Consider the following 23891-nt stretch of genomic DNA (forward strand, 5'->3'; position numbering starts at 1 on the left):
GCCATTCAGATGACAGATCACCTCTTTGATGTCTCTAACGATGATAGAGAGGGGGCAGTGAAACCAGGACCTCATGGAGCCATGATAAATTCATCCTCCATCAAGATATTAAGGCTCCAGTAATATCTCTCTTATATTCTGCAGCATACTGGATCAGGGTCTGCATTCTGCACCAGCCAGATTGGTTCCATGGGGCTCTGTTGCAAGGGAAGATTGCACATTTTAGTGTGTGTGTGACTGTGGAAGAACCAGGGAGGCAGAGACAAAAATACTGTGTGGGAGTTTTGATTCTTGGAAATAGTTACCTTGCAAATGGAAAGAGATTAGAAGGCTTCACTGAAAAAGTTTTCCAGTGGAGAGGACACCATTTCCTCACCTAATACAGCTCTCTCTTGGCTGTGACTAGCTGCCACGAAGATGCATAATAATAATGGCTAGCACTACTTCAGTGCTTTACAAACGTTATCTAATTGAACCTCACAAGTCCATTCTGAGATAGGTAAGTTTTAAGATTGCTTTTACAGATGGGAAACTGACACACAGAGAGAGATTAAAGGTATTATTTTCAAAAGCACATACGTGACTTATGAACGCATTGACTTTCAACAGGACTTGTACTCCTAAGTCACTTAGGCATATTTGAAAATCCAACTATCAGTGATTTGCCTGAGGTTTCAAAGTAAATCAGTGGCAAAGCCAGGAACAGAATTATGGAGTTCCTGGCTCTTAGGCCTAACTCAATCCATGGCTGCCTTTTGGCTGCCACTTGTGTTTCTGGTAAAAGCCTCTGGGGGAAAGGTGGTGTTGCAAAATATCTTGTTAACCAAGATAATTGAAAGGGCAAGTGGACAATGCACTAATTAGTGTTGAGTCCACATACAATGCTGTGGCCTGCAAGCAGTGGCCTGGTACTGTCCCTGTATTGCACCAGGCACAGCAAACCCAAGGAAACATTGTGCACTTCTTCTTATTTGTATTGTAGTAGCAGCCAGAGCCCTCAACCAGGATCAAGGCCATTATGCTGAGTGTTATACAAACGCGTATCCCTGCCTGGAGGATCTTGAAGTCTTGCAAGCAAATCTCAAAGATATTTTCTTAATGTGAATTTAGTGCTGACTTGACAGCCTTGGAGACTGAAATTCTCTATTTATCTGCCAAACAGGCACGGCACGAGTTTCAACAGTACAAGCTTCCCACACAACACCCTGTTAATAAGCTTGACACACAGTGATCTTCTCCTGTGCAGAAAGGTTAGCCTAGCCCCCTGCCCATTCAATCTTTGATCTTTCTACTAAAGCTGCCAGCCAGTACCAGTGATGGTTATGGTGACATGAACACTGATCAACCGGACCAAAACCTATTGCTTCATTTCACACAGTCCTCTTAATAGCCATTAAAAAAGAACAAGTTTTATTCATTACAAACCAGGGTTAGATTTGAACTGTTGATCTCCAGCAGAAAGTCTCTGTATCCCACTACAGGTGAGAGAGCTTGAAGAAGAAAAAGAAGAAAACATGAAATGAATTACTTTCTAACCCCCAGTATCAGCTGAACAGGCAGGTACCATCAACAAGATCTTTGATATTCATTTTTGTTGTAAACTCTGGTTGATGGAATAAAACTGGAGATTGTAAGCCACTACCCACTCTCAGTTACATCCACACTAATTAATAGGAAGTAGTGTGGTCTATTGGATAGAAACTCACCTCAGAGTCTGACAAAGGCTCACTGTGTGACCACAGGCAAATCTATTCCAGTCTCTGTGCCTCTGTTTTCCCATCTGTAAAATAGGGATACAGTACTGATATTTACCTTCCTTTGTAAAGTGACTTCAGATCTATGGCTAAAAGAACTAGATAAATTCATGGAGGATAGGTCCATCAATGGCTATTAGCCAGGATGGGCAGGAATGATGTCCCTAGCCTTTGTTTGCCAGAAGCTGGGAATGAGCGACAAGGGATGGATCATTTGATGATTATCTGTTCTGTTCATTCCCTCTGGGGCACCTGGCACTGGCCACTGTTGGAAGACAGGATATTGGGCTAGATGGACCTTTGGTCTGACGGAGTAGGGCTGTTCTTATGTTACAATGGACCATATAAATATTATTACTCAAGGCATCTGGAAATAGAGCTTGTCTCAGTGATTGTTTGTTCACAGAATGTTTTCCATGGACAATTTATTACTCACCCTTTCACCCTCTCACCAGTTAAGGCACATTCAGAAACCAGCTTTAAATTAGAAGAGGAACTAACCTGATGTCCTGTCGTAAGAAGAAATGGGCTGGAGGAAGTGGCTTGGCAACTAGAATACAGTAGTGATGGGAGGGGTGGAGGGGCTATGAATAGTTGCTTAAGACTATTCCTTTTCCATTTTATGTCCCCTCTCCCATCATCTTTTCAGGTTCTGTCCAATAGCTTTACACCCCTTTTTGTCCATCTCCGGTTCACCCTTAGTGGACAGGTTTTCTACTTTCCCCTTTTTTTGGTTGGAACCACATGCTCCTACCACTCTTAGATTGGCTCTCTGGTCTACAGCCTCCTATTCCCCAGCTGGGTTAACCCAAAAGGCCACTTGGGTTTAGCACCCATAAGCCCTTCTAGGATGGCAAGGAGATCCCTCGGTTGGGATCAGTGGGTGATTGTTTTCCCATTTTCGTCACGTGATGCAATTCCACTTATTTGCATGATCTCTTTTGCTTGACTCATGTGTTTGTCGTCAGTTTGGATGGATTATGGTCTACAAAGGAGTCTGTGATAGTAATTTGAGTGAGACCATAGAGAAAATCAATGCTGCAGACAACCCTATCTTCCTAACAGCTGGCTTCTGAGCATGCTGTTTGGATTCACTTAACACTGCTGAGGTCATATGTATTTTGGTGATGCACACCATAATTTACAGATCATCACAGTTTTTCAGTAAAAAATCTGTTTTCAAGAGGTCTTCACCCCGGGGCAATCACATACAACCATGCTGTTATGAAAGGGACTGCTCCATCAATCCAGGACATTCTGAAAAATCCATAGTCACATACAGCTTCATGGCTGTCCTTCTGCTGCACACCAGGGCCACTGGGAAATGCACAAATAGTCCAAGAATAGAACTCAGATCTTCTTACTCTGACTGCATCATCCCTTATGTGAGGTGAAGGAGACTCTTGTAGCTGTTGGCAGCAGAGCACCTATGACACACAGCTGAGCAGTTCTGATTCCCTCCACAGAGGGCTGTGTGTGTAAACAGTTCATTAGACTATAATACAAAATCAATGTCAGTTATCCAGGAGAAAACTGCTTCCACTGACAATCTTCAACTCATGTTACCGAAGGCGGAGTAAAATCAGCATGGACTCAATGACAGGAACTGTTACAATTTCATGGGACTACAATAAACTACCAAACCCTAAACAACTGGGTAGTGGATCCTGACAAAAGCTTTCAGTAAAAGCCTCACATGGGGGAAAGCTAGTTGTGTGTAAGCCAGGAGACACAAAGACAGAAGCTGATTTACTTTATTCTGTCAAGCTAAGAGTTTATTTCACAGGTCTTACATTTTCCCTCTTTTCCAATGAAGACACAATGTTTATTTACACAAGGATACCACCAGAGTCACTGATAGAATCTGATACAGACAGAGAGATGTTTTTCTTTCTTGATGTTCTTTTGTTGCTGGAAGATTTATTTTTGCCACTAAGATTTTTATACGAAATGTTATTTTGTTATAAGTGCTATCATCATGTATTGTAATTATTATTTTGTTTTTCCCCACCCACACAGAAAATTGTTTGCATTATATTCCATCAAGGATACATTTTAAGTTAGCTCTGCTATTCATGAATAATGTAAATTGACAAGAACTATTATGGAGGGGAATTGACAAAGAAGCAGGGAGGGATAGTGCAAGGGGGGAGGGATAGCTCAGTGGTTTGTGCATTGGCTGCTAAATCCAGCATTGTGAGCTCACTCCTTGAGAGGGGCACTTAGGGATCTGGGGCAAAAATCAGTACTTGGTCCTGCTAATGAAGGCAGGGGGCTGGACTTGATGACTTTTCAGGATCACTTCCAGCTCTATGAGATAGGTATATCTCCATATATTTATATTTTTTATTTAAGTAGAAAGTTAAGTGATTCCCTTTCCCTCAATGGCTGACTGACATCTACCTGTAAGTATGTTTGATTTTAACACAATCAGATGAATCGATGCTGGATTGGGACTGAGGCAGCTGGAGTTCAGACAAAGAGTGGGCACTGAGAAATGCCCTCACCCGACCTTTCTAGGGAAGGCTCTCTCTGCATGACAGCATATCAGAATGTTTTCTTTTTAGTCCTTGCATCAGTCTGCCAAACTCTTTCCTTGTTTCTATATCTATAATCCAAATAGATATAACAATGGTCCCTATAGCTGTCCAGCAATATAATACATAGCACTTTCCATCTGCAGACCTCACAGCCCTTTAGAAAAGAGGCATCAGTGTTCCTATCCCAGTCTTACAGACCTTCAACTGGTGTAAATCAGGGCAGCTCCATTGAAGTCAATAGGACTTCACACCTCAACATCATCATAAGCCTTCTTTTCCCCTTTCCTGCAACCCCTGACATTCTCCAGATTATTCCATGGAGGAGGGTCAGGATTTGCAGTCACTCTTGGACTCAGCCAATAATAAAAACACAGAGGAAGAGCCATATGTGTGCAGGATGGCTCCTGCCTCTGTGAATGAAGATGTTCCCTTCTCCATGGATATCCTGGATCTGAAGGGTTCGGACACTTCATCTTCTACTGTCTCTATAGCCCCCACAATCTTCTTACCCTTGCAGGAATGCTTTGGGGCAAGTTGTCAGGACAGCCTCACAGTTTTCCGCTTTCTCTGGCCCTAAGTTTCCCCACAAGATGGGGACAGGATCTGGCTCTATCAGAAAATGAGCCATTCCACTGTGTTATTGTTACATATTGTGGGAGATTAGCTTTTGCATTCCCTGCTGCCTCTGATCCTGCTGTGTCTGAGGATTCCAGGGTGCACGTACACCATTACTGTGTTGCCCGACTCCCAATGCCTTTATATACATCATGGATGGGTTTTTAAAGTTTGCTGTGGAGCACTGATGCCTACTGAGAACACCTACTTGCTTCTTGTTATTTTTGCTACTGTTTTATAACAGGCACAAGGACAATCAAAAATGGAACGACTGAGCTTCTATTGGTAGCCAGGTGCTGTGGAATTCCCCTGGGGCTGTCTCAGAATGCTAAGACAGGCTGCTGAATTGTTTTACTGTTGCAAAAATAAACAGATCCTCACCTTGTGTTCATTGCTGTAATTCTGCTCATGAGAGCAAGGCTGGTCCAGTGGCTGATGCCCCAGCCTAGGTCTTGAGAGACCTGGGGTCACATCCCTATTTAGACACAAATTTCCTATGTGACCTTGCACAAATCACTTAACCTCTCTGTGCCTTAGTTCTCCCCTACCTCATGGGGGTATTGTGAAGATAAAGACAATAAACATTATGAGGTGCTCAGATCCCAGAGTAATAGGGGGTCATATAAGAGATGGTAACTGCTCATCAAAGGGAGAAAGGGCTTCAGAAATTGGCCAGATGTCCTTCAAGTGCCATCAACTTCTCATGAGATGCTTGAACAGAGGAGTGGGGATCATGAGCCTAAGCCTGAGACGTGCCCATATCTTCTTCTGAAATCAATGAGAATGTCTACACAGCAGCTGGGAGCAAGCCTCCTGGCCTGGGTAGGTGAACTTGCACTAGTGTGTTAAAAATAGCAGTGTGGACATTGCAGTTCAGGCTTTTCTGCCACAACACCCACATGGCTATTTTTAGCATGCTAGCTCAAGCCCTGCTAGCGTGAGTCTATCTAGCCAGGCTCCGAGACTTGCTCCCCACTGCAGTGCAGACATTCCCAATGTGAATACAAGGTGCTCAACTCTGTCCAGGATCAGTCCTTACAGCTGGGGAATATGTGAGAAAGTATCATGGAGCTCAGAGACAACAGTAGAAGGCACCCTAGAAATATCTAAGACTAGCTAAACATAATAAAATACTACTATTAATATCTAGCTCTTGTACCAACGTAAGCTCAGCATCAGGATCCTTGTTGCACAGATGGGGAACTTAAAGCACAGAAAGATGGAGTTACTTACCCAGTGTCACCCAGCGGACCAAGAGCAGAGCTGGGAATAGAAGTCAGGTTTCCTGAGTCCTGATACATAGAAAGAAAGAAAGAAATTTGGTTCACCAAATTTAGAACTCAGTCCAAAATCATGGGAATTAGATTTAAAGGATGACTCCACCCTTCACAGGTTTCTTTCCACTAGGGGAGTTCTGTCCCGCTGCATGATCACTGTTATGTTTTTCTCCTGGATGCAGAGCAAGAATCCATCTTAAACAGGAATCTTTGGCCCTAACTCTGTTCTCTTTTACTGAGAACAAACCCCATTGAACTTAATGAGGCTACTGAGCAAGGAGCAGCTCCCTCCCAGATGCCAGACGTCAGGTATTTGTTTCTTCCTTTGTGGTAATAACCTATCTCCAATGGAGGTCTGTGCTAGTGGCCCTGCCGTGGTTTCACCTTGTGTGCTAGGGGAACTTCAGTTGTCTTTTGTCTTTGATGTTGCTGGGCCCTTTTCCTTGCGCTAAGGCAGTTCAGGAGGTCATGACCACATCTGCTCAGGGTAGTTCCATTGTAAAATTAATTTACCCTGTCACATCAAAGGAGGGACTGAGAAAGCTGTCACATTTCCTCACCACAGATTTTTATCTTCGCTCCCTCATTCACCTGACAACACAGACACCTCCTACCCCAACAACCAGCAGAGAGAGAGAGAGAGAGATTGAAATGATAATTACTAGCCACCCTTGAGGGCTGCTGACACCAGGGTCTCTGGATGCTGAGCCTTATACCCACTTCTGGAAGACCTGGCCACAACCAATTTCTTCCATATTCCCCCAGCAAGTTATTTGTTTTTCTCTTTAGACAAATCATGAGTTGCAGAATGACAAACAGCAGCTACAGCGCTGCACTTAACTGCATCAGGGCAACCTGTCTCCCTTCCTAGGCCTTAGCTCCATTAAGCCAATGCCATAGACTTTGAAGGACAGATCTCAGAGTGATTAAGTCAAGTGCATGTATGATTTAGGGGCCAGAGTTCATAACCTCTTTTCCCTTTGTGGTTAGTTCTACAGATGAGCCTGAGTTGTGAAATTTGGGCCCAGAATTTGATCTCAATCAGAATTTCCCTGGTGTCTGGGCTGCTGGAATTGGGTGGCCATCTTTAGCCCATTCTGTGATAGGCCTAAGTTTGGCCTCTAAATCTGCGTCCAAACATCCCCAAAGTTTCTCTGGGATGGGGATGAGTGTCTTGGTTCTGATCCAGTGTTCTGGTTCAGGCTTATCTCTAGCTAATTCCCAGTTCATTTATTTGTAATTTTGGAAATGACTAGAAATTCTTTAAATGCGGCAGGACTCTTTATTCACTGAATTATAAATAAACTAACCCTGGTCAATTAAAGATCAATTTCCCTTGTTTTACATCCTCTTTGCTTTCCACAAAGAGCTCCCTCCCATCCTGCTGCTGATGTGCTCATTAGAGGAGAGTATCAGAAGAAGGAACATTTTCAAACTCCATCTCTTCCTCCCAGTCCTCCTTGCTTCGTGTCCTGATTCTCTCCCTGAGCTCATTTAACCTCTTCCTTTTCCTGTTAGAGTCCCTTTACTAGGCCTCTGTCTCATTCTGCATAAAGTTTATGCTCCTCATCCTGTATTCTAACACTATGCACAGCTCTGCTCTTCTCCCATCTCCTCTTCTGTTGCTCCGCATTTTGCTCCCTGTGTCCTCTTTGTCACCTTGAGGTTCCGTTGGGGCCTTTCTTATGCTTCTCTATGTGGGACGCATTTTCAAGGGCTCAGGTCCCATTAAGCACCCACATGAGTGGCCAGATTTTCAAAAGAGCTCAGCACACTGGGTACTTATCTCTTTTGAAAATCTGTCTGACAGATATTGCAATTTCCTGCAACATCTTTCTGAGATCTGGCTATATTCAATTGATGTACCATTGTAAGCCAGTGATGTTCTGTAATTCGATGGGGAAGGGTGACCACAACTGTCCTGGAACTAAGAACAGCCAGAGAGTGATTAAAGAAATCCATTCAGGTTGTAACACCTCTAGGGAGGTACTACAACCTGGAAATGCTCACACATACTGGTTCTAACTGGATTCTTCAAAGACCAAGAGACAAAGAAAGGTCTTTTGCGTAAATAGCCTGAGTTCAAACTGACTTAGGGCCTCCTTCTGGTTGAGCAAATGGACAGGACCTTCTGTCCAAGGGGACCCCCAATCCTTAGTGAAGGGTTGGAAAGCCTGACACCTGCCAGAGACTCTGTTGGAGTTGGGGGTTTGATCTCTCATAATTAGCATGCTTGTAGGGTCTTTTATTGTTTTTAATATGTTTTCTCTATAATGCTTTCACCTTAAGAATAAATGTGCTTACTTAGAGAGAGCTGTGTGGTACCCTATAACAGTGGGCAATTACGCTATTTATAGCCTCTGAAGAGAAAGCAGAGAAGGCCTGCTTAAACAGTCTGGCTTGCTGGGGAACTCACAGGTGTAGGCAGGGAACTGTGCAGCCCAGGAAATCCCCACTCAGGAGGAGAAAGACACGGGTCTCCACCCAAGAGAAAGAATGGCTGGAGAGCTAGAAACTTGCTGGACCATGGAGGAAGAACACAGGTGCAGTTGCCCTGAACTGTGATACTGGGCTCTATATGATTGTTACAAAGTCTATCTTCCCGTGGCCCAATGGCCTCACTCACCTCTTTCAAGCTCATCTTCATTTTCATCATTGGCTTCTATTCCTGTGCTCTTTGCTCCTCTTCTCCTGCCCAGCCGGAGGCTCAGTCAAAAATACCAAAACTTATGAGGTTTTTTTGCTACATAATAATATTTATTACTTGCTTTATCTCTCATCCTTCATTTCCTCATCCCTTGTCTGCTAGCTACTTTTCCTTAGTATATCTAATTAAAGCAATGGTATCCATTTGCACAGTTTCTTATGGTTGTGTGGGGTCCTACTGACTTAAATGGGAATCCTTATTGGTGGAGGGAATCTGTAGAAGTGTGTCACCTTTTCAGGATTAGTTGTTAGCTTTTTGGGGCAGGGACTGGGGGTGAAATCCAGGCTTCACTGAAGTCAATGGGAATTTTGCTATTGACTTCAGTGGGGTCAGGATTTCACCCCATGTCTTTTTTTGATCTCTGAAAGGTGCTATTGAAAGTTGTATCACTATATAAAAGTCTACCACAAAGTTGGCTATGGACTAAACTTGATTTATTTTCTTGAGATATACTGTTCTGATGGTAACTTCGAGCTTCATGACACAAACATGTGGGACATGGACAAAGATGTTAACATGGTAAGAAAAGGGTGGAAGCAGAAAGCTGGGAGAAATTCAAAGCTCTCATTTCATAGAAACCTCATGAAAAAGGGTCTCCATTTTAGCTGATGTGACCCCTCCCCTTTAAATTCAGCACTGGGAAAACTTTAGAGGAAATTTAGGGCAGGGGTCATTTTTTTTTGTCATCTGTACAGTGCCTAGCGCAATGGGGACCTAGTCCATGACTGGGGTTGCTAATGTTACTGCAGTACACGAAATAAATAAATAAATAAACCAATCATTAAGTAGAGTTTTCATACATTTCTGACATGAAGCTGCATCTCATGGCATGCTAGTTACTGAACCAGGACTACGACCCAAGAGTCCTGGTTCCCAATGCACTGAGCTGGCCACATTTCTTCCTCATTAGCTCTGCATCAAATATTTCTCAGACAAGTGTCTCCTCCTCACTTTCTTATCTTACTTTATCTAAATACTGAGGGCCAATTTGCTGGAAAATGGGCCAGCTCTTCAGTGTATCACAAAATGTGAGGGGGAAGAATGCTTTTGGAGTAGTTTTACATTCATTATGAAGGGGACTCACCCTGAGAGAGTCTGATGACTTGTGGTCCTGTGAACCCTCCTCTCTCATTGACTTCAGCAGGAGCCAAAGAAGCTGAGAACCTCACCAGATTGGGCCCTAATTCACACATCCTTAGAAAGCAGCATTCAGAAGTCTGTCCTTTTAAGCCCAATTTAAGTAAAACACAGAACACAAATGATTCCTGGTGCAACTTCAATGCTTTCACTTGGAAATACACTGAAGATTAACTTGGACCAATGTTTTCAGACGAGCTGAGGACATCTGAAAAGCAGGGGAGAAATGTCATTTTTCATAAAGGACCGACAGTATCATAAGAGAGAGAGAGAGGATTCCCCCGCCCCTTTCACTTCAATAAGGGCAGTTGTGAGGACACCAGGGGTCAGCCAGTGCTGGAACTGACTCTGAACTCCTGGCACAACAGGTTCCATGAACTTAAAACCAAGAATGCCACTATCTATAACAACCTGCTGAGATACAGTCCACAGTCAGCTTTCTCCGCAAGACCTAGGATGCAGCGTCTATTCATGACAGCAACCGAAGCAAAAGCCTTTATCCTCTAAAACAGACAGGCTCCCGTGCAGCACAGTAGACTTCAGCTTGAAACCATATAAAATCTATCACAAGCCCAGGGTTTGTTGCACATGGTGCAGTCATAAGCCACAGTATTATTTGCCAGGTAGTACAGGAAGATGGAGGATGTATGTATCAATCTAACATGTCTCGCTATTATAGGACCAGATCCTCATCTGAGGTCAGTTAGTGTTTCTCCATTGAGCAATGCTGATCTAGACTAGCTGAGGATCTGGCCTCATGAATCCACCTATGTATCTGTTCATCTATCTAATACATCATATTTCTGTACCTCCTCTCAGCAAAGGATCCCAATGTGATTTATAAACATGACTGAAATCTCGTACCTCCCTGCCTCTGAATTAAACAGAGTTCCACGCAAAACCAAGAATAAAACCGTCCAAGAGTCGCAGTTCGCAGTTCCCTCCCCATAGCGCTCAACTGTACTCTACAGCTATAACTGCCTCCTCATTAGCCTGCTTTACCTGAGTACTAAGGGCTTCGTAAGCAACAGCAAGTACAGAGACAGAGAGCAGACTGCCCCCAAATGGCATCTTCAGTCATCCATCTTTTATCACAGAGAGACAGTAGCTTCCCTTCCCTTCCTCCTTGAAAAGCTTTTAAAATCAACATAGGTGCATTAGAACAATAGCCTCTAGAAGGAGTCCTTTCCTCCCCAAAACCTTTATGTTCTCCTGTCACTGCAGGAAGCAGAGACATTGATACACGTGAAGTTTGGACAACTTGACCTGAGTTTTTTTACTTTAAGCCTCTTCCCCTCTCCTCCAGGTTCATTTTTTCAAGCTTCTCAAAGTTTCTTCGGCTTAATCCAGAGATCAAGTGATTTAACACAAACCAGTGGCACTTACACCATTCTGATAAAAAAGCCAACTCTTCCCCAAAGCCCCAGACTCCAGAGTCTGAGTGGCTTTCAGCCTCTTCTGCCTCTTTACTCATGGATTCTGCTGACAAGGGCAACAAATACCCAAGGAGTGGAGAGAGCACTCTAGCTTTTTAAAACCCATTTAAATTCTTTAACCATGGAGGGATGCCTGGCTGGTAAACTCCATGGTAATCATGTTCTGGTTTTAGTGTCAGCGACTCAAATTCAGATTGGAGTTACAACAGAGGCAAAAAAGTCCAGTTCAGGAAAACATTTAAGCAAGTGATTAACTTTCAACACTGACTTAAATGGGACTTCAGCACATGCTGAAGTGCTGTCTTGAATATGGATGCTTTCCTAAAGCAGGGCCCAACACTGGAATTTTTCCATTCAGGTCAATGGAGTTATTTCAGATTTCCACCAGTGTATCGGAGGTCAGAATCTGGCTCAGACTTGGGTTCAGATTCTAAAATCCAATCAAAAGTAACAATGAATTAGCAGCTATTATCCTACTCCCATTTATCCATAGCAGAAAACCACCAGGCAGTGCAGCGCAAGTGGCCAGACTTAAAGCTTCCGCTGAGCTGAGGCCCAGGAGTGTTGTTGGTCCAGAGTTAGGGAACATCAGCAGAGCTGTGTGTGTGAAGAGAGGATGCTGATAGCCACCCTGAACTAAACAGGTTTTCAGGCACTGCTGGCCAGAAGGAGGGCACTATATTCAGGTTGGAACTGAAGAAAATTAAAACAGACAACAGACAAAAATTCTTTAACTCTGCTGGGTTCCCTTTGTTTGCTTAGATAGCTATACATGGTGGCCTTCTTACTGAGATTCACCCTGATCCAGAGTGATCTGGATTACTTGGTAAACTGGGTGTAACCAAACAATATGCATTTTAATACGGCTAAACGTAAATATAAACCTCGGGGAACCAAGAACTTAGGCCATACTTATAGGATGGGGAACTCCATCCTGGGAAGCAGTGACTCTGAAAAATGATTTGGGGGTTGTATGGATAATCAGCTAAACATGAGGTCCCAATGTGATGCTGTGGCCAAAAGGGCTAATGTGATCCTGGGATGCATAAACAGGTGAAACTTGAGTAGAAGCAGAAAGGTTATTTTACTTCTATATGTAGCACTGGTGCAACTTCTGCTGGAATGCTGTGTCTAGGTCTCATGTCCACAATTCAAGAAGGAAGTTGATACATTGGAGAGGGTTCAGAGAAGAACCACAAAAATGATTAAAGAATTAGAAAACCTGCCTTATTATGAGACTCAGTCTATTGAGCTTAACAAAGAAAAGGTTAAGGAGTTAGTTGATTATGGTCTATAAGTATCGACATAGGGAACAAATATTTAATAACTGGCACGGTCCAAAGACTGGAAGCTGAAGCTAAACAGATTCAGACTGAAAATAGGGTGTAAATTTTGAATGCTGAGAGTAATTACCCATTAAAACAACTTACCAAGGGTTGTGATGAATTCTCTGTCACTGAAAAGTTTTAAATCAAGATTGGATTTTGGATGTTTCCCTAAAAGATTTGCTCTAGGAGTATTTTGAGAGAAGTTCTGTGACCTCTATTATACAGGAGATCAGACTATACGGTTACAGTGGTCCCTTCTGGCTCTGGAGTCCGTGGAAAGTCTATCGAACTCCAGTGTCTGACTTTATGAAGAAAAGAAGCTTTTGTTACAACATTGGGAATATGTGCTCCAGGAATCTGGAGGAAAAGGTGGGTGGCTTTGCATTTTGGGCTGTTCTGGGGATCTAAGGTTTAGTGGCCTGTCCCTGACTGCGAGCAGGTTGAAGTGCAATGCAGAATCCTGGTAACCTCATGCACCACAGTCCTCCTGTGCCCTTTCTTTGCCATTCCCAGTGCACCCTCTATGCCAGGGTTTGCCACAGGGCTAGCTGACTGACTGCACCAGGAAATTTTCCATTGGCCAGCTGCAGCTCCTGTAGGGCCCCTGTATCCTGCCGGCGTGTGCATAGAGGTCACAGCAGGGGACAGAATGTCTGTCTCTAGGGTTACAGCCTCCTAAGATCTGGGTTCACTCCTATCAGAATCATACACACTGGTACAGGTGTTTAGATGCAGCACATCATACTGTATGGGTTCAGGTTGCAAATTAAGGAACAGAAGCTAGATCTGGATCTGGGGCTTGAATTTAGGACTTGTCATCATTTATTCCAGTGCAAAGTAAGCGGTGTAAAATGCTCCCAGTCTGAGTAATTTGCAGCACAGTGCACAGGTGCTAGCGATTGCATAAATTGCGGAGCAAGGAGATTCAGGTCTCTTTGGATACACAGGCAGGCCCCTCTCTAGTTATGCCCCTCCTTAGTAAACTGACTCTGCTGTAATTATTGTGTAGATAGTGACAGTTCACAACCACTGTACCTTTTCACCACAGGTGAAAAGACTGAGCAAGAAATCAAGTGGACACAAAATGAACTATTCCTGCTGGAGTTTCACCCTGTCACAGACAGACCTTCAATAAGCCACTGGAAGGACATTAACAGGCACATGACTCTACAGCTCCGTCCTTAACAAAGTCTCAAGGACGCCCCACAAACTGTCACTTGGTTTAAAGGAGGCTAGAAAGAAGGAAGCATTGTTTTCTCATTGAAGTTAATTCCATTCTCTGCTTTCTCTCCATGTATCATAGCCTGACCTCCTGTGGCTGCCCCAGTCTCACATCCTAAGTGAGTGAGCGCATTGGCGTGCATGCTGCTGCTGCATTCTCCCAGCATATGACACGCAAGTGTCAGAGTTCTCAACCTCACATGATAACAAATCTGCAGATGCCCAGTCGGTCATCTCGATACCTATTAAAAGTTATGAATGGCTCTGGCTTCTATACTGTGTGCAGGGTTTCCAAAACTGGCGTCTAGGAATTGTGTGTAAGAAAAGCTGCAGGAACTGAGAAGTATGCTACTTTATAGATTAAATCCTGATGGCCTTGTCCGTCTTTGTCTGAGCTGGCCAGGCCTTGGGAATGTTTTTCTGTGACTGCTGGTTCAAATCATTAAACTGGTTCAGTTTCCCTGTGTTTGTGGCACTTGGGTGGTCTATTTCCACAAATAGGATAGTGAAAGAGTTGCCTAGCAGGAATGTTATTATTATTAATTATATTATTATTATTAGTTGCATTATGGTAATGTCTAGTGGTCCTAACTGAAATAGAGCCCCATTGTGCTAGGTGCTGTACAAAGATTAGTTTGTTTCTGCCATTGACTTTGTATGTGATTTTCCCCTCTTTCTGCCTTTGTTTCCTCTCTCCCCCTTTGTCTGTCTTGTCTATTTAGATTGTAAACTTTCTGACTGGGTCTTCACTAAAGAACTGATCTGAGGTATCTACACTTGAGCTACTCCTTTTGAGTTAGCTTAGCTTGAGTGAGTGCAGTCACACTGTGAAATAACACCAGATCTGTTGTTTCAGAGGGGGAGCTGTGTTAGTCTGTATCAGCAAAAACAACAAGAAGTCCAGTGACACCTCAGAGACTAACAAATTAATTTGGGCATAAGCTTTCATGGGCTAAAACCCATTTCATCAGATGCATGGAATGGAACATATAGTAGGGACGTATAAATACACAGCATATGAAAGGATGGAAGCTGCCTTACCAAGTGGGGGGTCAGTGCTAATGAGCCAATTCAATTAAGGTGGAAGTGGGCTATTCTCAACAGATGACAAGAAGGGGTGGAAATCACGTTTGTAGTGCTAATGAGGCCAGTGTAAACAAGGTGGCCCATTTCAAACTGTTGACAAGAAGGTGTGAGTATCAGCAGGGGGGAATTAGTTTTTGTAGTGACCCATCCACTCCCAGTCTTTATTCAGGCCTAATTTGATGGTATCCAGTTTGCACATTAATTCCAGTTCTGCAATTTCTCACTGGCATTACACTCAGTCGTGTGTGTCTGTAAGACTTCTGGGGGCAGATCTCATGATTCTTAGTAAGATGAATCACTCTATGAATTATTTCCCAGTAAATTGTTGGAGAAATTGTCTATCTCCTCTGGGCACCAGGAGGGAAATTGGAGGACAAGCAGCACTTGGGTGTCACTAGCCTGCATCCACACTAATGACTGGTCATGTTAGCAGCTGATGAGTTATGCTAATTCAAGCTTTAGACTGTGCCCTGACATGGGCCAGCCAACTTGAGTTAAAGCACTGTCACACTCGAGTTAAGGATTTTTGTGTGGGGATGAGACTTCAGTTAGGGTAACACTTGAGTAAGAGTGGGTATGTCTACACAGCAAAGAAAAACCCACGGCTGACCGGTGCCAGCTGACTTGGGCCCGCCTGTCTCAGGCTGCGGGGCTATTTCATTGCTGTGTAGACTTCCAGGCTTGGGCTGGAGCCAGAGGTCTGGGACCCTCCCACTTCACTGGGGAAGTGCATATAACAGCCCCATTGCCCAAGCCCCGCGAGCCCAAGTCAGCTGGCACAGGCCAGCTATGGGGGTCTAGTAGCTGTGCAGACAGACTCAGTGAGAGTTAACTTTGCAATGCAAACAAGCCCTTTGGGGCTAGGGCTATCTTACACTACATGTATTTCCAGTACCTAGCACAATGGAACCTGACCTCATTTGGGGCCTCTAGCTGTTACCTTAATGCAGCTACATTGTTGTGTGTAACTGACTCCCGTTTTCATCCACAGGCCAAAGTATGATTATTGGAGATTGCCAGTTCAAGTCCAGAATTGTTTCGCTCAGCACTTCAACTATAATCAACCCATCTCTTTAGAAAGGCCTTTAGCTTCCACTGTAGATGTTCCTTTCATCTCAGCTTTTTTAAAATTGGTGCTCCTTAAATCATGGAAATAACTTGGCAAAGAGGCCAAATTACAAAAAACAACAGTTGAGAACACAGGTAAATGCACATAATAGGGCTTCAGAGGAGAGGAATGAATGTAATCAAGTGAAAGCTCAGAACACCAAAAAGTAAACATGGGGTCATCAGTATGCTTCTTTCACTTACCCCTCAGTTGCACTTCATATATCCAGGCATCCTTTTGCTGTGCTGTTATCACACTTTCCTTTCACTGTGATTTATTAACTGTGGAACTGTCAAATTATGAAAGTGAGGTTCTAGAAATACTTATTAATGTTTGAGAAATTCATTTCACACTTGAATACTTTTTCTAACACTCACTAATGTCCCTCATTTTGGTCATATGGGACTACAGGGCAAGAAAACAAGGTCTCTTATTATATATTTAGCATGAGGAGATGAAGGATGAAAAGCTATTAGAAAACACTCTGCAGCAACCTTATGCATTTGGCCCCGTGTTGCTGCACATGGGGTGTGGGTGTGGACATATGCAGGGCAGTGTCTGTATGGTCAATGACACACCATTTCAGTTTTTGTTCAGTCATTATTAAGAGAGCGCTTTTAATCGCCTATGAGAAGCTTGCACATAAGATTTCTTTCCTTACCAGTTTTGTCCTTTTCCATTTGGCAAACACTGATCTTTCCCCTGTATTGCTAATAGAACTTGTAATTCAAAGGACGTTTCTGTTTATTACCCTGTTAGCGTACATGAATCAACAGGGATGTCAGTACAGCTATGGGGAATAGGGGTCATTCTTGGGCTCCCGCTGCTTGCTTTGTGCCAGCAAAATGGAAATACCTTGGGCCCTACATAAGTAACAGTGGCTATTTTGTTTCAAATATTTCATTTCTTCAGAGCAATATATTGAAACAAAAACAATAAATACACCCCCCTTCTTAAATTTGGAGAATATTCTCTAGTAGAGTATGATAATTAATGCTGGCTAAAATCTTTCCAATGGAATGTTTTTCCACTGGAAAAAGCAATTTTGTCAAAAATTAAACTTTCTGTGGGAACGTGTCACTTTTGATGAAATTCTGTTTAGAAAAAAAAAATTAAAACCAAATTTCCATTTCAACCTTATTAGAAGGGACTCTTTCAATTTTTTATTTCAAAAAGACTTTGTTTCAAGATAAATTATTATGTTATACATTGTAATATAGTATATAAAATTTAAAAAGTCTGAATCAGAACTTTGACCCAAATTGATTTTTTTTTCAAAAATTTCATTTTGTGGGACATTGTCAATAATTTTTTTTCAAAATTTTTTAAATGTTGCAATTTTCCACAGAATATAAATTCTGAGTTTCCACCAGCACCAATGATAAATGTATAAATTAAGCGTAATATTAGATCTAAGTAGCTCAGGACTGTCCTATTACCCTACCCTGCCCACTGAGACACAATCTAATAGGAAATGGCTGCAATAGCTCTAGCTTTCCTACCAACAATTTCAACTGTTGCTTAAGAAATCCACACTGGGAACTGCAGCTCTGAAGAGAGGCTTCTGCTCTAATGTGTGAACACTCAGGCCAGGTCTACACTGCGACTTTAAATCGGTTTAATGGCCGATATACCGATTTAACGCTGTATCTGTTCACACGACGTCGTCATTAATATCGAGTTAAACGGCTCCTTAAATCGATTTCGGAACTCCTCCCAAACGAGAGGAGTAGCGCTAAATTCGATAGTGATAACTCGGATTAGGGTTCATGTGGACGGAAATCGACGTTATTGGCCTCCGGGCGGCATCCCAGAGTGCAGCACTGACCGCTCTGGACAGCAATCTGAACTCGGATGCAGCGGGCAGGTAAACAGGAAAAGCCCCGCGAACTTTTGAATTACATTTCCTGCTTGCCCAGCGTGGAGCTCTGATCAGCACGGCTGGCGATGCAGTTTGAAATCGAAAAAGAGCTCCAGCATAGACCGTACGGGAGATACTAGGTCTGATCGCTGTATGGGGAGACAAATCTGTTGTATCCAGCTCCGTTACAGAACACGAAATGCCAAAGCGTTTGAATAAAAAATTCCAGGATACACAGCGCTGCGTGACAAGCGTAACGGGAAGCCAGAGACTCAAATGGACGCTCATGAAGGGAGGGAGGGGGTACTGAGGACTCCAGCTATCCCACAGTCCACAGCAGTCTCTGAAAATTATTTGCATTCTTGGCTGAGCTCCCAATGTCTGTAGGTTCAAACACAGTGTCTGGCGTGGTTCAGGGAACAGCTCCTCAGTTTATTTCCCCCCACCACCACGTGAAAAAAAAAAGGGAAAGATTGCTGTGCTATGGCGTTTGCTCAATGCACTCCGCGAAAAAGGCGCCAAAGGGTTGTCTGCTGCCTTCACAAAGGGAGGGGTGAGGCTGTACCCAGCACCACCCGGGGCAGTGTTTTCTGCCCCATCAGGCACTGTGCTCTCAACACGGAAGTGGGAACTATGGGATAGCTGAGGAACAGCTACCCACAGTGCACCGCTCCTGAAATCGATGGTAGCTTTGGACCATGGACGCAAACAATCGATTTCGGGATCCCACTGTGGACGCGCTAAACCGATTTTATTAGATCTGTTTTGTAATATCGGTTTAAGCTAATTCGAAATAATCGTGCAGTGTAGACGTACCCTCAGCTTTGGCGACTCCTTAGAAATTCTGCAGTGGTGCTGCTGGCATTGTACTGAAATTTTCCAACAGCAATAGGTACCCCCTAGCTCCCCTTCCTTAAGCTAACCTGATCTGTACAGTATCAGAGTGGTAACCGAGTTAGTCTGTATTCACAAAAACAATGAGGAGTCTGATGGGACCTTAAAGACTAACAGATTTATCTGGACATAAGTTTTGTGGGTAAAAACCCCACCTCTTCAGATGCATGGAGTGAAAATTACAGATACAGGCATAAATATACTGACACATGAAGAGAAGGGAGTTACCTTAGGAATGGAGAACCAGTGTTGACAGGGCCAATTCAGTCAGGGTGGATGTGGTCCACTCCCAATAATTGATGAGGAGGTGTCAATACCCAGAGGGGTAGAATTGCTTTTGTAGTGAGCCAGCCACTCCCATTCCCTATTCAAGCCCAAATTAATGGTGTTAAGTTTGCAAATGCAGAGCTACAATTCAGTTGCAAATTTAACACCATTAATTTGGGCTTGAATAGGGACTGGGAGTGGCTGGCTCACTACAAAAGCACTTTTCCCTCTCTTGGTATTGATACCTCCTCATCAATTATTGGGAGTGCACCACATCCGGGCTGACTGAATTGGCCTTGTCAGCACTGGTTCTCCACTCCTAAGGTAACTCCCTTCTCTCCATGTGTTAGTATATTTATACCTGCATCTGTACATTCACTCCATGCGTCTGAAGAAGTGGGTTTTTTACCCAAGAAATCTTATGCCCAAATAAATCTGTTAGTTTTTAAGGTGCCATCAGACTCCTCATTGTTTCTGATCTGTACAGTAGTATTCTCGTCCTGCTGCTTTATCACTGCTACTTATAACAGTAATTTATTTTTGCAGGCAAATATTTCAGCCTAGCACTGAGCAAGCAGTAATTTTTGCAAAAGGAGAATTTGTACTGTGAAGCTATATTGTTCCACGGTAAGCAATTTACCGCACTATGTAGCCAGGAATCTACTGCTGCCACGAGTTGAGGGGAGCAAATGATTCCTCATACAGTGCACGGGTGGCTAATCTAAGTTTTGGACTCCTATAAATAGGGAGTAAGTGGAAAAAGTGCTGCGCTTTGTAGCTCTCCAGTTTTCCAAAGATGTCAATTATAGGGTGTGCACAGGGAGAAAAGCAGGGGGAGTGGCCCTGCAAGAGAACCAGGGAAAGGTGAAGGGGTGACTTGATTACAGACTATAAGTATCTATATAGAGAACAAATATTTAACAATGTCTCTTTGATCTAGCAGAGAAATGTATAACATGATCTAATGGTTGGGAATTGAAGCTAGACAAATTCAGACTGGAAATAAGGTGTACATTTGTAATGGTGAGAGTAATTAACCGTTGGAACAATTTACCAAAGGTTCTAGTAGAGTCTCCATCACTGACAATTTTTAAACCAAGATCAGATATTTTTCTAAAAGTCTGCTCTAAGAAGTATTTTGGGGAAGTTCTATGATCTGTGTTATACAGGAGGTCAGACTGGATGATCACAATGGTTCCTTATGGCCTTGGAGTTTATGAATCTTTTCCTTACATACCATGGAAAGTGTCTCAATTCCAGCCTCAGATCATCCATCAAGGAAGGCCATGATGGGGATAGACTGGGTTGTTTGCCTTGTTTTGTCATTCACCCAGACTGGGGGAGCAGAGCAACAGTTAATACAGCACACACTTTGCTTGCGCACACTTTGGCTACAGCTATGTTCCACATAGCTCTGTAACATTTGAAGGAAACATTTCAAGAGTCCATGTGCTAAATTGCATGTGTACTTTGCACATGTCTGAATTGTGCACAGAAGTGCCAGTGCATGCAAACCCTGCTGGTGTTCGGTACGCAGTTTGTATGTGTGCAATTTAGCATGGGCACTGTTGAAAGTTTGGCCCTGAGTTACCATTCTCCTGCTTCTCCTTGCAACTGTTGTTGTCTGTAAGGTTTCCTGCCTGCAGTCGAGAACACCTATGGGGTCTGAAGGTGCTATTGCAACATTTAGCTAAGTAGGATGTCTTCCTTATGTGGAACATTCACCCTTACTAAAACCACACCCGCTGGTTATTACACGCATTGCAAATTGGCATGAATTTGTTAGGTGCCATTTACATTTTCCTGTTTTGGAGCAATTTATTTGTATATTTTTATTTAAACTCCACAAGGGAGGACTGGGGCCATGCAAATCATATAGTGATACATATAGTACCCAGTAGCCAAGGATCTGAAAGCACTTCACAAATATTAATGAATTTGCCTTGTGAAATGGCTTGTTGTTTTCCCCGTTTTACAGGTGCAGAAACTGAACCACAGAGGGCCCTGGGAGTAGGGTCAGAGTTTTCCAAAGGGCTCAATATCCACAACTGAATCCAGATTTTCAAAAGAGCTTGGCACACTGGGTGCTCAGCTCTTTAGAAAATCTGGCCACCCCTGTCACAGTGAGACCGGCCGGGTGTCGGGCACTTTTGACAATCTGCCCCTTAGTTAGGTGCATAAATGTGAGCTGAGGTCTTTTAAAAATTTGAGCCTAATTGTGGATATTGAACATTTGAAAATTGGTCCCTTAGGTCTTTTGGCTCCCACATTGTTTCCATTTACAAAAAGCAACATATTTACTTTCACTCTAGAAAGACTTTATTTTAAAATAAAGAAAGTAAACAGCATGAGCAAAAGTAACATTTCCATGGGCAAAAACACTAGATGTGTGCGACTCCTCTGTAACCAACAGCAAAAACTCTGAGAACAAAGTGCATTTGTTCTCTTGCTGAATGTAATGGCACCTGAACCGTGGAAGGAGACTGAGTGTTTCAAGGGCCTGATGGATTTCAGATTTACTAGACACAGGAGATGTAAACTCAGCCTTGATAGAACTTGAGTTAGCAGACCTAGGGCTTGAGTGTCTCCACTCATTTGTAATCCAAGGGTCGGAATTTGTTGAATCCTAGGTCCCAACCTGGGGCTCCAGTGCCTACACTGTATTACGTGGGCCCGAGTCCAGCCACCATATCCCAAACTTCCTGGAGTCCTCCCAAACGGTGACTGCTTTAGCCCTTTGTTCATGGTGCTGTTTGGGAAAATTTGATTGTCCAGAGGACAAAGAAAGTCAGCCCATGAGATTGTGGGATACTTTTGGCGAACTCCCAGAGCAAGAGTCCAGTTGGGCTGGGTCTGTGCTGCAAAGCAATAGGGCTTGAACACAGGTTCTTGTCTTGACTCAGGCTGGGCCCCTCCATTTCCATGGGGTCCTGGGACCCTGGGTCCAAGTGATTTGCCTGTAGACAGAAAGGGGTTTAGGCTTGAGCTTGAGTTCAAACCCTGGGCTTACACTGTAGTGTAGACACACACTAGGATTTCCCCCAGCCTTTCTTGTCTATAAGAACACAGTGTGGAAGATGATAAAGGACAGGAACAAGGGAAGCAGACTTTGTAACCCTTAAAATTAAAAACACCTTTTCTGAATTGTGAAAATGTCTTTGCATGAAAAATTAGCTTCATTGTAAATGTTACGTTACTCTGTAAACTCCTCCCTTGGAAGAGGCATTTCACAGCTATGGATGTGTGACAAATGTGACTTATTTCTTAGATGAAGAAAAACATAATCACAAAGCACAGATGGAATATTTATGCTGTAAGATAATACACATGTAACTGTAAATAATGAGGGCGAGATGTGATATTTCATCTTCAGTTTCATTACTCATGATCTATGCAGCTTTCAAGATAGATTTGTTATACCACCACATTCCAGTATATATTTTCCCTCCTTTAACCTTCTCTGTCTTCTCTAGCACATACATTCTATACAGTCTTGGCAATTTTCTCAGTAGTAACACATACACACTGTACAAGCTACATAGAACTGGCATCTTTTTCAAAGGACATATTCATGATCCATTTTATGACATTAACTAGGCTGAAAAAAAGCTTAGGGGTGTGGGGATATAATTTAAAATACTTTTTTGGAATGTTTCCTATTCAGAGAAGAGCTCCAAGGTGCAACTGTAATGAAAGACTGCTTTATTCTAGTGTTACAGGATTGTTCTCTTGAACTGCTTGGACACGAATCACAACAACAACGGTCTGCTCCCTTGATAGGGAGCTTTGTTTCGGTGTCTACATGTTCAGCTGTGACATGGAATAACTGAAGTCTGAAATTAATAGCTCTAATATTTTAGAATCAGCATGAAAATATAAACAACAAGATTACTGTTCAATGAAACTGAACTAATGGTTAATACACAAGCAGACAAATAAACGAGTGCCAAACTTCTGTTTTTGACTTTGTACTCATTCAAAATATCCAAAAGAGAGATACGTGGGTGGGAGAGAAAAATCATGCATGGACACACAACAAAACAAATGAAACAGTGTGAGCTAGTGGTTAGAGCAGTGGTTCTCAACCCACAGCCCAGTCAGCACACAGCTGCGACCCATGTGCCATCCTCTGGGCCATACAGGCAGTATATATATTGTGTGGATGGGGCCCACATAACACACAGACAGCTGCATATGCGGTCCACAATGGTAAATGGGCAGAGAACCACTGGGTTAGAGGATTGGACTGGCAGTCTAGATCCTGAATTCTCTACCAGGCTCTGCTGTACACAGGGCTGGCTGTGTTGTCCTGTTTGTGCCAGCCATCTATCAGTTGGACGGCCATGTCTCCCTTGATTTATTTCCTGACACCACCTCGCACAGAGTAAAAGTTACCAAGAGCTTTGGGTTGAGAGAACCTCGGGTAACACTGCCACTGGCCCATCCTGCCTCAATTTTCCAGTGTATGAAAGCGGATGATTCTTCCTTTCCTTACCTTGTCAGAGAGTGTTGTGATGTCTGTAAAACTTCTTAGACCCTCAGATAGCACCTAAGTGAAAAATGCTAGTATTAGTCAATATAAGAAATTCTCTTTACAGGCTATATTTATCCAAAGATCCCTTCCCTTTTGAAACACCTTCACTCTGATGCACACGCCAGA

The sequence above is a fragment of the Chelonoidis abingdonii genome, chromosome 20 (assembly GCF_003597395.2).
Source record: "Chelonoidis abingdonii isolate Lonesome George chromosome 20, CheloAbing_2.0, whole genome shotgun sequence".
NCBI classification, from domain to species: Eukaryota; Metazoa; Chordata; order Testudines; family Testudinidae; genus Chelonoidis; species Chelonoidis abingdonii.